Source organism: Humulus lupulus, chromosome 5 (assembly GCF_963169125.1).
Source record: "Humulus lupulus chromosome 5, drHumLupu1.1, whole genome shotgun sequence".
NCBI classification, from domain to species: Eukaryota; Viridiplantae; Streptophyta; class Magnoliopsida; order Rosales; family Cannabaceae; genus Humulus; species Humulus lupulus.
Genome location: NC_084797.1, coordinates 211,560,219 through 211,571,832, shown reverse-complemented (window position 1 = coordinate 211,571,832; position 11,614 = coordinate 211,560,219). Strand labels below are relative to the sequence as shown.

General features: G+C 42.1%; 1 non-coding gene across 1 annotated transcript; it reads right to left on the bottom strand.

The window, feature by feature from the left end:
• Positions 1-9,576: 9,576 nt before the first annotated feature.
• Positions 9,577-9,682, bottom strand: LOC133780741 (small nucleolar RNA R71). The gene has a single exon (XR_009869559.1). It is a non-coding gene; the product is annotated as a small nucleolar RNA R71 (small nucleolar RNA).
• Positions 9,683-11,614: the final 1,932 nt, after the last annotated feature.

The following is an 11,614-nucleotide window of genomic DNA, read 5'->3' as shown; positions in this document are numbered from 1 at the left end:
TGCTACTATTGCTATTAGTGCTACTGCTACTACTATTACTACTACTACTACTACTACAACTACTACTACTACTACTGATACTGCAACTGCTACTGCAGCTACTCCTGCTACTGCAAGTGCTGCTGCTACTACTACTACTACTACTACTACTACTACTACTACTACTACTACTACTACTACTACTACTACTACTACGACTACAACTACTACTACTGCTGTTGCTGTAGCTACTGCTGCTACTGGTGATACTGCTACTGCTACTACTTCTGCTGCTGCTGCTACTCCTACTCCTACTACTACTACTACTACTACTACTACTACTACTACTACTACTACTACTACTACTACTACTACTACTACTACTACTACTACATTTACTACTACTGGTGCTACTGCTACTGTTACTGCTACTACTGCTATCGCTACTGCTACAACTACTACTACTACTACTACTGCGACTGTAACTACTACTGGCGCTACTGTTGCTACTACTACTATTGCTACTACTACTACTACTATTACTACTGATGCAGATGTTGCAACAGCTGCTACAGGTGCTACTTCTACTGCTACTGCTACAGCTGCTACTACTTCTTGTGTTGCCACTGCTGCTACTACTACTACTACTGATGTTGCTGCTGCTGTAGCAACTACTGCTAGTGGTGCAACTGCTACTATTACTGTTACCGCTGCTACTGCCACGGTTACTGCTTCTGATACAGCTACTGCTACTACTACTACTACTACTACTACTACTACTACTATTATTACTACTACTACTACTACTATTCCTGTTGCTACTGCTGCTACTGCTACTACTGCTACTACTGCTGCTACTGCTGCTGCTACTACTGCTGCTGCTATTGCTACTACTACTGCTGCTACTATTGCTACTACTACTGTTACTACTGCTACTGCAACTACTACTACTATTGCTTCTGCTACTGCTGCTACTATTGCTGCTGCTGTTGCTACTGCTTCAACTTGTGCTACTGCTGCTATTATTACTACCACTACTACTACTGGTGTTGTTGCTACTACTACTACTACTACTATTTCTACTGCTGCTACTACTACTATTTCTACTGCTACTACTATTACTACTACTACTACTACTACTACTACTACTACTACTACTACTACTACTACTACTACTACTACTACTACTACTACTACTATTACTACTACTGCTATTGCTGCTATTACGCCTACTAGTACTACTACTACTACTACTACTGCTACTGCTGCTGCTGCTGCTGCTACAACAATTACTACTACTACTACTACTACTACTACTACTACTACTACTACTACTACTACTACTACTACTACTACTGTAGCTACTACTGCTACTGAGTCTACTGCAACTGCTACTGCAGCTACTGTTCCTGCTGCTACTGCTGCTGATACTGCTACTACTGCTGTTACTGCTACTGTTGCTAGTATGCTGCTGCTACCGCTACTGGTACTGCTACTGCTCCTACTATTGCTACTACTACTACTACTACTGTTGTTGCTACTGTTGCTACTGGTGCTACTGCAACTGCTGCTGCTACAACTGTTGCTGCTGCTACTGCTTCTTCTACTACTGCTACTACTACTACTACTACTACTACTACTGCTGCTGCTACTGCTTCTATTACGTCTACTACTGCTACTACTACTACTGCTACTGCTACTACTATTGTTTCAACTGCTGCTACTGGTGCTACTGCTACTACAGCTACTACTACTGCTACTCCAGCTACTGCTGCTGCTGCTACTGCTGCTACAGTTACTACTGCTGCTACTACTGCTACTGCTACTATTGCTATTAGTGCTACTGCTACTACTACTGCAACTACTACTACTAATGATACTGCTACTGCTGCTACTGTTGCTACTACTACTAATACCACTACTACTACTAATACTACTACTACTTCTACTACTGCTGCTGTTGCTGCTACTGCTACTGCTGCTACTGCTACTGCTACTATTGCTACTAGTGCTACTGCTATTGCTACTGCTACTACTACAACTACTACTGCAACTGCTATTACTGATACTGCTATTGCTACTGCTGCTACTGCTACTGCTGCTACTGCTACTGCTGCTACTACTACTACTACTACTACTACTACTATTGCTACTACAACAACTACTAATACTACTACTACTACTGGTGCTACTGCTACTTATACTGATGCTGCTGCTGCTACTGCTACTACAACTGCTACTGTTAGTAATACTACTACTGCTACTACTACTACTACTACTGCTGCTGCTGCTACTACTGTTGTTGCTGCTACTGCTGCTACTACTACTGTTGTTACTACTGCTACTCCTGCTACTACTATTATTATGTTTTTGAATTATTATTTTGTTGATTTAGTCATGTCTGACATGAACTAAACAATTTTATCTAGGGTTTAATGTAGTCACTTGGATTTCAATCTAATTTTATTATGATGTTCAATTGATTTTTCTTCTCTATTCTATTCTATATAATGTGTGTTTAATGCTAGTAAATACTTGTTCAATATTTGCTTGATTTTATGATTTTGATTCAAAATTTGAAAGATGAGAATTGAATATCCTATCATTATATAGACATACATTTCATATTGGACGAAAGTACATGTATGACTTGTGTAGTAATTAGGATTCCATGCTTAATGCCTTCTATATGTTTAATTTGAAATCTATATGTTTAGAAAACCTGCATATAGGTTGAGATCTTATATCTAGAAAAAGCATAGGAATAGAATTATGTTAACCTTCTATTAGAATAGGAAGAAAAAAATTTAGAATTGATTAATAAAATTAGTAGAATGAAAAGTTGATGAAATTAATACCTTAGGTCTTTTTAATAGTGATTTAAATATTTTAATTAGTGATTCTTGTTCTTAGTTTTCTTTTATATTTTTAAAATTAAATTCATTCATCTAAACTTTGGTTGCCATATAAAAATTAAAAGAACAATTAGTGGTACTTGGAAGATAGTCTTCATGGGAACGATTCTCTACTTATCATATATATTACTTGAATCGATTACGTGCACTTGCGTATACATAATTTTTACGATAAAGCTTTTGGCGCTGTTGCCGGGTGTGGATGCTCAAAACTCCGCGCTTGTGAAAGGTCCAAAACATGTGCTAAGGTCCCATAAGTGCTTAAGTATGTACCTATGCTTACGCCCCCAGATACGTATTGATAAACCTTGCCGAATGAAACTCCAGTGGATGAGCCGTACAGGGCCCCCATCGCGTGACTCATGACAGGCACAAGCCAACACCTTGCGCACCTGCAGCTGCCCAGGTAGCCTCGCGCCTTGCCCAGTGCATACCACCAAACACCTACAAACTGGCCCGCATGAATAACACCATTAGGCGTGGAATGCGAAGCACCTCAAGAAATACTACCAGTGAGACTTCTGCACCCATGCAAAGAAGACCTATGTTTAGTTTGTTCCCTGTTATGTTCACTTAGTAAGTAAGAATTAAAGAGGCTACATGGGTAACCTCCTAATTAGATGTAACCATTTCATACGTATGTCATTGTAACCCGCACGCTATGAATGAAACAATTCGCCACTTTACGTGTCATTCTTCTTCCATATAGCACCCACCAAAGTGCCTGCTGAAATAAATTTCACCAAACACTTAGGGAGGTAGGACATGAGGCAAAACATACAGCAAACAGGAGGATCCTAAAAAGACCCCTCACATCAGAGGGAACCTAAAAAGGACCCCCTATCAGGAGGATCCTAAAAGGACCTCTTATATCAGGGCCTTAAATGAGGTCCTTATATATAAAAAAAAAATGTGTGATGAACCCTTACAAATAGGGAGAAGACCTTGCAAGGCATCTCTTGAGTTCACAAGGATTAGTTACCCTTGTAAACATCAAGGAGGCCAAAAGGTCTTACAAAAAAAAAAAAACTTCCAAATAAAGGCAGATGCTCCCACAAGAGGAAAGGCCTCAAAAAGAGCACCCACCAATAAGCCTAGAGTGGCAAACAAGCCGTCTAGCCAAAAAGGGTCCTAAAAGACACCCTTGCAAAAATAGTACTATGAATAATGATGAGAATGACGCTTCTCGCAAGAAATAATAAGCGCGCGCAAAAATATATAAAAGGATAGCTAGAACCCAAGGGATCAATATATCCTTATATGAACAATCAATAGGCACCAAAAAATGACCTATTGAACCCTTTCTCATGGGCTCCAAATGACCTCTAGCCTGATAAATAAAAAAGGGGAACCTACTGAACCCCATCATACGGGCTCAAAAATACCTCGAACATAGAGGAATACAAGATGAATAATCGCATATGTATATATATATAAAAAAAAGAGTTTTGGTAACATAACAAGACTCGGAAAAAATTACAAGCAAAATAGGGCTCGAACGAGCATACATCCGTAGTGGACTAACTGGCAAAAATAGTAAAATTATAATATCAAGGCCTCTTGCCACAGGCGTTCCACCTAGCCGCCTGGGCAACGGCGTGCTCGCCAAAGGAGGAGAAATCAAAGTTAGGACCCTACCTTCATACGCCATAAAGGGCACACTCTATGGACCTATACTCAATAGTTATCTTGTCCGCCTTTAAGGAAGCGACCCTCCCCTGCGATGCAGCTGTAGAAGCCTTAGCACCCTCAAGTTTGGCCTCTAAGGAAGTGACCTTCTCTTGCGACGCAGCCGTAGTAGCCTTGGCACCCTCAAGTTCAGCCTCTAAGCTAGTGACCCTTTCCTGCAACATCGTGGCCTTGGCAATCGCCCTCTTCTTCTTTTTTGATGAGGAAGAAGCTTTCGCCAAGGCCTTCTCTAGCTTAGACCTGGTTTCAGCAAGTTCCCTCTCGAACTCCTGGACCTGAACCGCAAGACGGTCCCTCTTAGCATTCGACGTGGAAAGGTTGTGAGCCAAGTCGCCAAACCGCTGAGCCACTGTATAGGTCTGCACAAGAAAAATAACAACAACAATGATAAGTAACAAAAAAAAGGGAATAAAAAGGGATAAGGCCGACATAAGATGCATGAACTCACCCAAGCAGCGGAGCGCGTAAGAGTCTCCCCAAGATCCAACATAGCGAAACTCCCAAGACCACTCTAATCAGCTTCAGGGAGGGCTGTGGCGATGTGGACATACTGCTGCCCGTAAGAGGCCGCCATGCAGCCCACCCAGGGCACCCCTTCTAAGCCAAGGGTACCTGGCTGAGTAAGGACAGACGACCCGCTCGTCGAAACAGGACGGGGCGTAGGAAAATCAAAAAAATGAGCCCCCGGTAGATCAGGAGGGGGTGCAGGAAGATCGGGAAAGTAAGCCCCCAATGGACCGAGGTCGAGGGGAGCCTGAGGAAAAGCATCAAAGTCCTCAGGATAAGGGCAAACGAAATGCCCCAGCATGGCCTGTTGATCCTGGAAGTGGGAAGCCATGTCAGGGTCTAGAGGGGCAAATGGAGGGCATCCCCTGGGGGACGAAGACAGCTGGTGAGGTTGCCCGTGTCCAAGGGAGACTCCCTTTGGCACGCGCTCGACCTCACCTTCATCCGAGCAATGCTCAGCCGAAGCAACCTTCATCTTCTTTGACCCGGGAATAGTCCACAATAACCCAGGATCCAAAACCGGGGACAGCTTGTGAAAGTTGAGTTTTTCCACAGTGAAGAGGTATGTAGCCCTTTTCTCTGCAGGGTTAGCATTGATGAGTGCATTCACCACGTCCGCCTCCGACCCAACAACTCCAGGTATGGCGAAATGCTCTGCACGATTCACACAATTGTTGACACAAACATAAGTTATAAAACAGTAAGTTTCAAAAAGAAAAGAAAAAAGGTGGCTTGAAGTACTTACTGGGAGCAGAACGAAAGTGCTCACAAACAGAGAGGGGACCCTGCACAAAGAAAAAGTCCTGCTTCCAGGACCCCGGGTTGGACATAGCGCCCTCTATCAAGGGGACCGAAGTATTGGCTTTTTGCAGGAAATAAAAGCCCTTGAACTTAGGAAAGGGCATGAGATTGTACATGAAATGCACCTCTTGGGTCGTAGGAGCACGACGGACAAGTTCCATAAACGGGATGAAGAGGCAGCTCAAGGTCAGCCAACTGTTGGGTGCCAGTTGAAGTGGAGCGAGGTCAAAATAATTGAGAACTACAATGAAGAACGGGTGTAATGGGATTGTACCACCTGCCTTCAGGATATGCTCGCTCATAGCCACGTAGCCCGAATTTGGGCAGTCAGCTCGGCACTTGTCCGAAGGAACGTATAATGCGTATTCCGGAATAACACGGTAGTTTCCTACTATTTCCATCAATTTATTTTCGGACACATGGGACACTAGGGAGGATGCCAATAAGGGGGCAGTGTCCTGGTCATCAGCAGTCACCTGTCGTCGCCCTCTCTTCGGCATATTTGCAAAACCAAAAGAAAAAGTGAGGAGGAGACAGAACACTTTACCCTCCATTTTTTCTTCCTAGCAAGAGTCTTCCACCAAGGCACCGGCTGCGAAAGTGCTAAACTAGGGACGATCAAAAATAAGGGATGAGGAGAAGACGGGATGGCCCCATGACAGTCATTAGGGAAGAACGGGCTAGGAGGCTCAAGTGGGAGATGTTCCTCCATAAACTCCAACTCCATCTGCAAATCTAAAAGGGTCACCCTAAGGTTCGCTACATAGTCGTTAAGGTCAAGGGGGAAAGTTACTAAGTCTCCTCTCAACACCGAGTGTATTTCGCTCTCTACCACCCAAATTTTACGCCTAAGTTCAGCCATATGCTCGAGGTGACGAATACGGGCCTGCCTTAAGGTGTCGTGGTCACGGTAAGGATTTTCCTCAGGGGACTCTGAGTCTGAAGACAAGTCAACAAACTCGACTGCCGGAGGAATGTCGAACGGACCTTCACCTGCCATAAGACCTTCTCCCGAAAGCAAAAAGGGTTCACGTATAAATGAGAGGATTGCTACAAAAGACAAAGGAATGGGCTCAAAACCTCTAGGTACAAACGCTCTAAATGACCCACTACGGGGTATGAATAAAGGGGCACGTAACAAGATTAGCTCACGACAAGCTCAGACCAAAATACCCCATCCCGAGTAGTGCTAATTTGGAAAAAAAAAATGGAAATATACCTCAAGCAGATAAAATGAGGCACTGTCATGGTCAAAAGGAGGTTGAGGGCCAAAAGAACTATCGCAGTCGAAGAGAAGCAAATGGTCGAAAGCACATGTCTGCAAAAATAAAGGAAAAAGGTGTTTTAGTCCTTAAGTACCTGCACGGATATAGACATACAAAAAATGAACTCAAATAATAAAAAAAAAGGGGGGGGCGATAGTAAAAGTGAGGTTATGGGGGATTGAACCCCTTACCTCTTGAAAAGAGCAAGGATCTAAATGCCACTAAGCTAAGGAAGTAAGGTGTAAATAATAGGCTAGGCATGAAGGCCTATTTATAAGAATCAAAGAGGAGAGTCCACTAGAGCACCTAAAGGTACTCTCCTAGACTGGGGGCAAGTGTGGATGCTCAAAAATCCGTGCTTGTGAAAGGTCCAAAACACATGCTAAGGTCCCATAAGTGCTTAAGTATGTACCTATGCTTACGCCCCCAGATATGTATTGAAAAACCTTGCCGAATGAAACTCTGGTGGGTGAGCCATACAGGACCCCCATCGCGTGCCTCGCGCCACGCACAGGCCAGCGCCTCGCGCGCCCGTAGCTGCCCAGGCAGCCTCGCCCAGGCCAGCGCCTCGTGCGCCCATGGCATACAAGAAAGGGCCTCCTGCGAGACTCGTCTCACGCCTTCACTCCCTCGGCGCACCCAACAAAGCAGCGCCTCGCACAAGGGCCCCTCGCGAGACCCGTCTTGCGCATGCCCTCCCTCGGCGCACCCAGCAAAGCAGCGCCTTGCGTAAGGGCCCCTCGCGAGACCCGTCTTGCGCCTGTCCTCCCTCGGTGCACCCAACGAAGCAACGCCTCATGTAAGGGCCCCTCGCGAGACCCGTCTAGCGCATGCCCTCCCTTGGCACACCCAGTGAAGCAGCGCCTCGTGTAAGGGCCCCTCGCAAGACCCATCTCGCGCCTACCCTCCCTCGGTGCACCCAGCGAAGCAGCGCCTTGCATAAGGGCCCCTCGCGAGACCCATCTCATGCATGCCCTCCCTCAGCACACCCAGTGAAGCAGCACCTCGCACAAGGGCCTCTCGTGAGACCCGTCTTGCGCACCTATCGCCCACATCTCATGGGTGACCTTGCCAAGGAGTACGTCCTACGCCAAGGGTCCAAGGGCCCTGTCACGTGCCGCGACCCCTATATGCATCAAGTATCTCGCACCCTGCAGCTCAAGTGCGTGTCTCCCATGAAGGCCTATCGAGACTCCAACATTTAGAGTTAAAAGCCCAAGTACAGTTCAAAAGGATCATACTAGTACAATCTTGTACGGGGTACGGCCTTTAGGACCCCATATGTTTGATATGGATACTCATGCCAAACAAGTAGTGGGAGTGCTAGGAGAAGGGGCATGGCCTGTGTGTCTATGGTCAGATGTCAAAGTCGACACCACCACCTGCACCACTACGCCTGGCACCACTCCTCTAACATTCGTACGAAATAAGTAGTGGAGACATTCTCATGGTGTTTGGCCACATACTGGAACCAACACCACTACCCCTGAGACCACTCTCCTTACAGTGTACTTGTGTACCACCTGGTCCCCTGGACCACAATGTATCAAGGGCCATTAGAGCTCATTATAAAAGGAACCCCACTTCCACATGGAAAGGGGTTGGAGAAAACACTGTAGCACTACACCATGAAAAATACAAGTTCATTTCACCATTTTCTTTCTGCAACTATTCTTTGAGTTTCTGATTAGATCTTTGAAGTTTTTCATTTGATAAGCTCTATATTTCAATTTTTGTAACTTAACTTTGTTGACGAGTTCTCACCGTCAACACCGGGGATTTAATTTCCAATATCAAAGTTAATTGTTATTTGTTCTAATTTTTTTTTTTTTTTTTTATTGTTTGTTTTACACTTATTTGGATCAAGGCTATATTGTGTTTTAGGAATTGTTGGTATATGCAAGGAAATAGACAAAAGGAAATCATATCAATAGATCTTGAAATTGAGAGAACATGCAAAAAGAATTGAAAGATAAAGAAACGGTTGGATTTCACCATGGCTGAGAACGTAAATAATGTTGTCAATAACAATGCAAATATGGGTAATGCAGCTGAAGCCGATCCACCATTTAGGAACTATGTACACCCTACTGTTACGGGGATACATTCAAGCATTCGTCCTCCAACTGTTGAGGCAAATAATTTTGAGTACAATTACTCAGATGGTGCAGAACTGTGTACAATTTGGGGGGTTACCAAATGAGGATCCAAATCTCCATATAACAAATTTTTTAGAGTTATGTGCGACATTCAAAATGAATGGGGTGAGTAATGATGTTGTAAGATTGAGACTATTCCCATTTTCACTAAGGGACAGAGCTAAGAGTTGGTTGAATTCTTTACAAGCCAACTCTACACTTGCTTGGGAAGATTTGGCTCAGAAATTCCTTGGTAAATATTTTCCTCCTGCCAAGTCAACCAGAATAAGAGGAGAGATTAATAACTTCCATCAACTAGATAGGGAATCTTTATATGATGTATGGGAACAATTTAAAGAGTTGTAAAGGAGGGCCCACATCATGGAATAGAGAAGTGGCTGCTAGTTCATACTTTTTACAATGGTTTGGGGGGCAATACAAGGACAATTATAGATACAACTTCAAGAGGAACGTTTATGAGAAAAAGTGCTAATGAAGCATATGAATTATTGGAAGAGATGGCTATGAATAACTATAATTGGCCTACTGAGTGTGAGAACAAGAAAGTAGCACGAGTCTTAGAAGTTGTGTAGAGTCTCAGAATATTTACTTAACTAGCTAGATAGTAGTAGTAGTAGTTAGTATTAGTTTGTAGTATGTTAGATTCTGTGGATTTTGGTTCAAGTCGGGACTTAGTTGGAAACTCATAGCAATAATTATGAATTTTATAAGTTTAACATATAGTTTAAGAATATTAATTATAACATAAGGTTTGATTAATATTGCTAGTCCTAGGTGTATTATTTATTATAACCTAAGGTTTAGATAGAGCCAATAAGAATATGACACTTGTCATAAGCATGATTATTAGGGAATTAGAGTTTGTTATTTTATGGTTAGTTAAGAAATGTGTGGATTAGGTTGTTATTTAGATAATTAAATAAATTTTCCCGTAACTTTAGGGTACTGTAACTTCCAATCTATTTTTGACCTAGTTATATTATGAATTTCGAAAAATAGTATTTCTAGAAAGTTGTAGATAATTGAATTAGCTTTCTAACTGTATAAAGATGGTCTAAATCAGTGTTCTACAACTCCATTTATGTTTATTTTACTACAGGTGAGTTTAGAGTTACGAAATTTAGGAAGTTAGAAGTTAGGATTCTATTTTTATTTTTTAAAAAACAAGCTTTGACTCCTTAGACCTACCTCTGAACAATTTGATCGAGTCATAAGCCTTTGATTGAAGAATATTCAAAATTTTCAATTAAATTCATTATTTTTATTCAAAGCCAAAAAGAAGATTTTTATTCCTAGAACTCTATAAATAGGACTTGTTTCCCAGCCCTTCTCCTCACTCTTTAGCTGTGATCAGACTCCAAGGTGCTAGTACTACCATAGAGTGATAAACACTTGGGTTGGGAAAAAATTTTGCCATTCTTAAGCTTTATAAAATACTTGGGAAATGAGGTTTAGTGTATTTCGGTATTGGAGTTAGACCAATCCATAAGGTCAACTAAGGTACTCCTATTCTTTAAGTCCAATTTTTTAAAATTCTTTAGTTTTCTTTAGTTCCTTTTCTTCAGATCCTAACTTTCGTTATTGGTTCTTGATTAGGTTCTTGAAACTTAAGTTCTTTCTTGGTAAGTTTCTTCTTGATGGTTTAGTTTCCACATTCATTCTTTATTCTTTAGAAATACTCACCATTTGTATTGTTGGTTTTAGGAGTGTTCCAAATCCCGTCCTTGTTCTCATATCCAGGTGTTGGTAAGGAAAATAGGATAGATTTTATGTGCTTATATGTTATGTTATGTTATGATATGATATGTTATGTTATGTGTTTATGCTATGATATGTATATGTATGATATGTTTTAGTTCTTGGGTATATGTTTTGTTTAGATAACAAATAACTTGTTTAGATAACAAGTCCCAATAGTATATTCCTTGGGCATATGATTTGTTTAGATAACAAGCCCCATAAATCTATATGACTTATTTAGATAACTAGCCCTGTAGAATTATGGGCATATGATTGCCTAACTAGCAAGCCCCAAGATGTATGATGGCCATTGTAATAGATGTTTTTGTAGCCATATGTTTTATAGTGTATGCTTATGATATATGTTCTAGATAGTCTTGTGTTCTATTATAGTATTTGATGTAGTCTTATGCTTATGTTTACGATGTATGTTTTGTTTTTAGTAGATTTTTCTTACTGGGCATTAGGCTCATTCCTTTATTTTAGTGTGATGCCGAAAAATGATTATGGAGGCGGAAGGATTCTTGGTAGCATGGCATGTGTGTTGAGGATGAATGGA